Below are 8,123 nucleotides of genomic sequence, written 5' to 3' on the forward strand. Positions count from 1 at the left end.
TCTAACATAATTATTCTTGATGGAACAAGGAATAGTCGGTATACCTGGGTTGCCCAGCTTCTTTGGAACTTTGCCATTGAAAGAGTAATTAGCAAGCATAGTGGAAATCTCCTCATTAGGAATTTTCCTTTTATTAGAGACAATATCTTTCATATACTTTGAATAAGGAGGCAATTTAATAGCATCAGTCAAAGGGATTTGCAAGAACAAAGGTTTCATCCAATCACAAAATTTATTATAGTGTTCTTCTTCCTTTGATTTTAGTTTGTTAGCAGGAAAAGGCATTTGCTTTTGAACCCAAGGTTCCCTTTCATTACCATGTTTTTTAGCAATAAAATCTTCTTTAGTATACTTTTTTATTTTTAGCATGCTTTTCAGGTTCATCTTCAACCTCTTCTTTATCAGAAGCATCATTCTTATCATTATCTTTATCATGTTCATTACCACTTTCAGTTTCAGCATCAGAAATAGAAATACTATTAGGATCATTAACAGGCTCAGAGGATTCTACAACAGTTTTATGTTTCTTCTTCTTTTTCTTAGAAGGAGCACTAGGTTCAGTTCGTTGAGAATCTTGTTCAACTCTTTTGGGATGCCCCTCAGGATATAGAGGATCCTGAGTAGAAACACCGCCTCTTGTTGTTACTTCATAAGCATGTTTTTCTTTAGAACTATTTTTAACAAGTCATTTTGCACTTTAGTGAGTTGATCAATTTGAGTTTGAATCATATGAAAATGTTTAACAAGCATCTTAACATCATTGGAGGTTCTCTCCACAATATCATGCAATTCACTAATAGCTCGAGAATTTTCCATTAAATGATTCTCTACTCTCATATTAAAATTATCTTGCTTAACAACATAATTATCAAACTCATCTAAGCATTGAGCAGGAGGTTTTGAATAAGGAATATCTTCCCTAGTAAAGCGTTGAAGAGAGTGTACCTCAATCATGGATGAAGGGGGAGTTGTCTTACATAAATCTTCTATGGGAGGTAAATTCTTCACATCTTCAGATTTAATACCTTTCTCCTTAAGAGATTTCTTGGCTTCCCTCATATCTTCATCATTTAATTTAATCAAATCCCTCTTCTTCAATATTGGCGTTGGGGTTGGTTCAGGTGTAGTCCAATCATCATGATTTCGGCCTATTCTAGCCAATAATTCTTTAGCTTCGTCCGGAGTTCTTTTCCTGAAAACACAACCAGCACAACTATCCAGGTATGCCCTAGACTCAATGGTTAGTCCACTATAAAATATATCAAGTAAATCATGCTTTTCCAAATCATGTCCAGGTCGAGCTCTGATAAGAGAACAGAACCTTGCCCAAGCTTCAGGCAATTTCTCTCCATCTTCCTGGTCAAAACTATAAATTTTCTGCAAAGCAATGTGTTGGGCACTAGCAGGAAAGTATTTCTGAAAGAAAACATCAAGCAAACCACTTGGACTATCAATAGAATCAGGAGGCAAACTATTATACCAAGTTTTAGCATCATCCTTTAATGAGAAAGGAAAAATTTTAGCAACAAAATAAGTACGCTTCTTGATATCATCAGAAAACAAGCTACTCAAAGTAGACAGCTCAATCATGTGTTCTACAGCACTTTCTTTTTCCGTACCACAAAAAGGTGTTTTCTCAATAATAGATATATGAGAAAAATCAAGAGAAAAATCATAATCCTTATCCTTAATCTTTATAGGAGATGTGGCAAATTTAGGATCAGGAGATAGTTTATATCTAACAGTATGTTGTGCAAGAAGCTTTTTAATATTACTTGTACTAGTAGTAGCATTGCATTTAACAATAAAATCATCATCAAGTTCCACATAATCTTCATCAAGATCATCACTAGAGTATTCAACAGACTCAGGTGAATTAACAGGTGTAACAGTATTTTCATTAGGAGTTTCAGTATTTCAATTTGTCTAGACCTAGCAATTGTAGTATCTAGAAAAGATCCTAACGAACTACTATCATCAAGCACAGCAGAAGCATCATCAAAATTATAAAAAAATTCAGATTCAGCAGAAGTACCAGCATGTGAAGTTTGTGGTGGTGAAACAAGTTGACTTATCACAGATGGTGAATCAGGAGCAGCAGAGGTACTCAGAGTTGTACCTTTTCTTGTAGTGGATGGTAATATGGCGACTTTAGTATCGCGAGGTTTACCCATGATGGAGAATTTGTAGCGAACAATATCAATCCAAGTGAACTTGCAAATAAAGCTATGCTCCCCGGCAACGGCGCCAAAAAATAGTCTTGATGACCCACAAGTATAGGGGATCGTAACAGTCTTCGAGGGAAGTAAAACCCAATTTATTGATTCGACACAAGGGGAGCCAAAGAATATTTGTAAGCCTTAACAGCGGAGTTGTCAATTCATCTGCACCTGGAAACAGACTTGCTCGCAAGAGTTTATCAGTAGCGACAATTTTATAGCAGTAGCAGTAGTGAAATATCAGCAGCAGTGTAACAAAGACAGCAGTAGTGATTATAGTAAACAGCAGGATTAAAATACTGTAGGCACAGGGATAGATGAACGGGCGCTGCATGGATGAAGGAAACTCATGTAACAATCAAGGTAGGGAATTTGCAGATAGTAATAAAACAGTATCCAAGTACTAAATAATCCATAAGCATGTGTTCCGTATATAGTCGTACGTGCTCGCAATGAGAAACTTGCACAACATCTTTTGTCCTACCAGCCGGTGGCAGCCGAGCCTCTAGGGAATCTACTATAAATTAAGGTACTTTGGGGCCTCGGGTTCCGGACAACAATACGTGTATACAACTTGCAGGTAAGATCATAAAGCAATGAATATCATCATGAATTGATAACATGTTCAGATCTGAGATCATGGCACTCGGGCCCTAGTGACAAGCATTAAGCATAACAAGTTGCAACAATATCATAAAAGTACCAATTACGGATACTAGGCACTATGCCCTAACAATATTATGCTATTACATGACCAATCTCATCCAATCCCTACCATCCCCTTCAGCCTACAGCGGGGGAATTACTCACACATGGATGGGGAAAACATGGCTGGTCGATGGAGAGGCGTCGGTGGTGATGATGGCGATGATCTCCTCCAATTCCCCGTCCCGGCGGAGTGCCAGAACGGAGTTTCTGGTCCCGAGACGGAGTTTCGCGATGGCGGCGGTGTTCTGGATGTCTTCTGGCGATTTCGTCTAACCCCCGTGCGTTTTTAGGTCGAAACCCTTAAGTAGTCGAAAGGGGGGCATCAGAGGCTGGCCGAGGCGCCGCCACCATAGGCCGGCGCGGCCCAGGGGCCTGCCGCGCCGCCTGGTGGGGTGGGCGCCTCGTGGCCCCCTCCTTCTGGTCTTCTGGCCCCGTCCCTCTTCTATGAAAATAGGCCCATTGGAATTAATCCCGGGGAATTTCCTGAAAGTTGAGTTTCTGCACAAAAACGAGACACCAGGGCAATTCTGCTGAAAACAACGTTATTCCGTGTTAGTTGTATCCAAAATACACAAATTAGAGGCAAAACAATAGCAAAAGTGTTCGGGAAAGTAGATACATTTTGGACGTATCACCCCGCTCCGATTTTTGCTGTTTTCGATTACGGGGCGGGTCTTCACCCCTTACTTGTACGAGGCGGGAGGCTGAATACAGGGCCAACCCCCCACTCGTGGCGCGCTGAATTTTCAGAAAATCGCGACGGTTGGAGCAGCCAGGCGCGTGTGCAGCCGATGGCGCCGGAGCCAGCACGCGCGGGGAGCGCGCAAGGCGCGGCGCGGTGCAAGCGGCAGCTGCGGGTGCGTCCAAGCCGGAGATGCAGGCGCGCGGGCGTGGTCAACGCGGACGGAGCGATGGCGGGTGGGGGCGGGCGGGCGGGAGCGTGGTCGATGAGGAAGGAGCAGTGGCGGGCGGGCGCGGGCGGGGTCGGGGCGGGCGTGGGCGTGGTCGGTGCGGGCGGGGTCGCGTGGACGGAGCCGTGGCGGGGACGGGGGGGCGCGGGCGTGGTCGGGGCGGGCGGGGCGGGCGGGCGGACGGGGCGGGTGGGCGGACGGGGCGGCCGGCCCATGGCCGATGGCGGCGGGCAGGGGCGGCGGCGGGGGGCGGCGGCCGGCCGAGGCGGGCAGGGCCTGGGGCAGGGGGTGGCTGGAGGTGGAAGAAGGAGAGGAGGAAGAAGAGGAAAAAAAGAAAAAAAATTTGATTTGACATATTCTAGGAATATACCCTTTTACAGTTTAGGGATACAGAGTCTGCTAGCTCGGACGAGTTTTCGGCCGATCAAAATCGAATACAGGGCCCTCTACTCGTGTTATACGGGGCATAAATTTAGGGGGTCTGTTAGACATGCTCTTAGTCAATATCCTGAAACTCAAGCGCAGCCTTGGCATCCCTTTTCATTGCCTTTCCTTTTTAAGTTGTACATCACAAACACAAGATCAATCATCTTATCTTGGTGCAGTCGGTTTCTTCTTTTGGTGTGTACCTTTATAATAAAATAGTTAATTCTTAGTTCGTATGGAAATTATCAAAGCTGGCTGGTTATAATTAGATAAGAAAGGATACAAATGTTATTACCAACTGAAAGGCGCTCCAATTCCTTCCGTATCCTGACGAGCTGCATGTTAAACTCAAGCCTCTAATGTCAAACTTTTTCAGTTCTGGGCATTCATCTCCATACGAATCCCACCAATCAGCTAGTACATTGACACGTATAATTAGAAAACTGAAAACTGCAGTATATTGAAGAGATAGTTGCTTGTGTGCAAATATTAACCTGATGATTTCTTTGATCTAGTCATAACTGCATACTCCATTCCGAAAAGACCCCTGACATTTTTGAATATATCAAGCTGCAAGTCTAATTTTACCCTTTCAGGCCTATAACGGAAATGTGGATTCAGATAATATGCTGCCGAACGAAGAGGCCTTTTAGGAGCTGTGTTTCCCATCTTTCATTAATAATATTCCATACTGGATTATAGCTGGAAAATAAGGTATCCGAATATATTATTAACAAAATTGAATGAAACAAAAATGTTGTGTTACAAATGTAAGTCTTATGTTACTCTGACGTACCTTTTCTCCACTTTGTTTAAATTACCCTTTATCATCTCCTTTGCATGTCCATCGCAGCATAAATAAATGGCAATCAACTTCCTTGAAAAGTTTTCCTCCTTGTCACAAAATGAGCAATCACTTTCTGTTTGCACTTCTGTGATTCCAGCTCTTGATTGTGTGAGGTATGTGCTTCTCCTTCTTCTATAGCAATCACTTTTCTCCTCTTAGCATCATTTGCTTCTACTTGGTGTCCAAGCAGTTTCAACGACTTTTCTCTAACCTCAGTTGGAACTTGAGTACAAGGCTCAACATGGAATCTGGTGCCTGCCAAATGATGCTTAAATCTGTATATGCTGCCGGCCTTACTTAAATTGAAAAACGTTGCATTTCACTGTTTTTGCGCGTGGACAAATCTCCTCACGGTACTGCCAACCTGGGTCAGTACGGTTACCTACCGCATTCTTTCACTTGGGTTTACTAGCAGTTCTACTAATGTTGTTTGGCATGCATGACCCTAGAAATTAATAAAATGAACATATCAGTTTTGAGCTGTAATATAGTACCAGCAAAAATGCTTATCAGTAAAACTTCTGGACTTATAGTTTACAACAAAATATATAGCAAGAAACTTCAAAGAATTAGTTTCTCAGTTTTCCCTGTTAAGCAATATATGTCTCTTGCAGTCTGATATGTTGTAATATTGCTTATAAATTCTTAGTTTCTTTTGCTGTGTACTTTTTGTGCAGCAAGCAGAACAACAAGGTCTTGATTACATATATTGCTTAACAGGGAATAGCAATGAGAAATAAGTGAATGGATGTTTCACGCACAAAGGCGGCTGCAATCCAATTGATCAAGCATGCATGATCATCGGATGAGGTATGGGGCATTTTATTCATCATATATTTCGTCAGCTTGAAATGCATATTTTTTCTTCCTGACTAGTAAGCATGTACGTGCAAATAAGGCACACCTGATGAAAAAATAGTACCTTTACATACACATTGCAGATTACATGTGGTAAAATGCTAGCAATAAGCAAGCTACAACAAAATAAGTCTTTGGCAAACAATGAATAGATAATGTTATAACAACGAACAACTTGATGGATGAAATGCATAAGTGCATAACTGAAATAAGAGAGAAGGAGGTATTCTTCTTTAAGAAGCATATGATTAGCTCAACTATATGAAATATAGCAAAGAAACCTGTATTAATGAAACCTCTTCTCTCAACATATCTAAATTCTGACTCAATTTTACCTCAAGAGCATGGGAAATCTGATAAGGAAGTATAATCGAAGAAACAACGATCCAACTCTGTAGATTTCGTTTCACTGCAAAAGGTTCCACGGTAACATAAGGAAACATGTACTTGTAAACAAAAAAGAGACAAGATGCAGGCAGTGTATCAAAACTGCATACAGACCTATACAGACCTGGACCCAGAATCTACTTGCTTATCGTGACTACCTGCAAAGCTTCAAAATAATTTGCTACTCCGTACTGAAGTAGAAAAGATACACTGCTGTAGTCAATTACCCGGTTACTCTTTCTTCTAGTTGTTGTGAGTTGTGACTACACTAATCTATTTAATCAATTCACATGGGACTGTCTAATTAACAACACACTTTTCTTACCGCCATGTGATCACACAATTCTAGAGTGCAGATTCTCCTTTTCTAACTTATAACTTTGGTACAACCTACCGATTGGCTGAATTAAAGTTGTAAGAGTTTGTAGCCTTATAACCTAGAACTGCATGCAGGGTGAAAAAACTCAAATCAAGATGAGATGGCTATAAGCCTATAAGAAAACTAAAAAACAGCACAACCAAGGAAAACGACCCCGAGTAACAGGAAGAAGAAATCAAACTTGCAGCTTTCATATGGTTGTTTCAAAAGTGCATCCTGTTAGTGAAATGAAGAAATACATTATACACCAAATGTTTTTTTCATTTTTTTTCATTTTCTGCAGATTTCATACCTTCTAGTATTCTGGATACCAATGCTCATGTGTTGCTAGCTATACTCTGTCTAAGCTATTACGGACCCCCTTAATTCCTTAATTTTTCATTATCTATGATGCTTATGTTCCCTTTTGGCATTACAAGACTGGTTAGGATTCATAAGAAGTATGACAAGAGAAACTCGGGCCCTTATCCATCTCCCCTTAATTCAGAATGTGCTGCTTCATGTACCAGCTTGTGAAGGAGTACAAGGCCATGCTCGACTAGCTCCTACCATTGAAGAAACCATCAGTATCAAATGAATATGGAAAAGAAGATATCAACACTGAGACAAGCCTTTGAAGCGCAGTTCTTCCTTGGATAGTAGCGGATGCATTCTAGATCTTGATGATTGAGTTCATGGAGAGCATGTACATGAAGAGCTTTATGAGATAGATTGCAACTTCTGTGCAAATGTTATGTCATATTGGGTGATGTATATGTATCATTGGTGCAACATCTTATTGTGCAATCTGAAATATTCATCGAAAATGCATTTTAATTTTTAACATATTATTGTGCTATCTGGATTATTTGTGGAAAAGCATTTTTTTTATCATCAACATTCAAACCAGTGACAGACAGGTAACAGACCTGTCACTACAACACCTCAACCGCCGCATTCCATTGCAACAAATGACAGGCATCTCCTTTTGCCTATCATTAGTATGCACACACTGGTGATAGGCATCTCTTTTTGCTTGTCATTGGTACGCACACTAGTGACGGGCACTTTGCCTGTCACTAGTAACCTAACACCAGTGACTAGTAATTAGTGACATGCGCTTTGCTTGTCACTAACAACCATTTTGTGCCTTGCCTATAACTAACAACCCTTTTGTGCCTGTCACTAGAGACCTTTTATGCAGTAGTGAGCGACACTTTATGAAGGAAACAATGCCCTAGTGCTATTGTTGCTCGATGTATCCACCATAGAGCATTGGTTTTCATCATGGACAAAGTTGGAGTAATCTCGATATAGTGGCTTCAACAAAGAAGTAGTTAAAAGTCCTCTATTGATAGGTACAACAGATGAAGGTCAGGTCTAACCCTGGAAATCGAGACTGGGTACTT

General features: G+C 41.2%; 1 long non-coding RNA gene across 2 annotated transcripts in view; it reads left to right on the forward strand.

Annotated features, from left to right (window-relative positions):
- The window catches only part of LOC127313019 (uncharacterized), a 33,234-nt gene extending 25,699 nt beyond the window's left edge, over positions 1 to 7,535 (forward strand). Inside the window, exons 1-3 of one of the 2 annotated variants that reach the window (XR_011749044.1) lie at positions 5,035 to 5,479; positions 5,789 to 5,921; positions 7,245 to 7,535. This is a non-coding gene — a long non-coding RNA (uncharacterized lncRNA). Of the gene's footprint in view, positions 1 to 5,034; positions 5,480 to 5,788; positions 5,922 to 7,244 lie in introns of those variants that run through there. The other variant, XR_011749045.1, reaches the window with a different exon arrangement.
- Positions 7,536 to 8,123: the final 588 nt, after the last annotated feature.

This window comes from Lolium perenne, chromosome 7 (assembly GCF_019359855.2).
Source record: "Lolium perenne isolate Kyuss_39 chromosome 7, Kyuss_2.0, whole genome shotgun sequence".
In the NCBI taxonomy this organism is placed as follows: domain Eukaryota; kingdom Viridiplantae; phylum Streptophyta; class Magnoliopsida; order Poales; family Poaceae; genus Lolium; species Lolium perenne.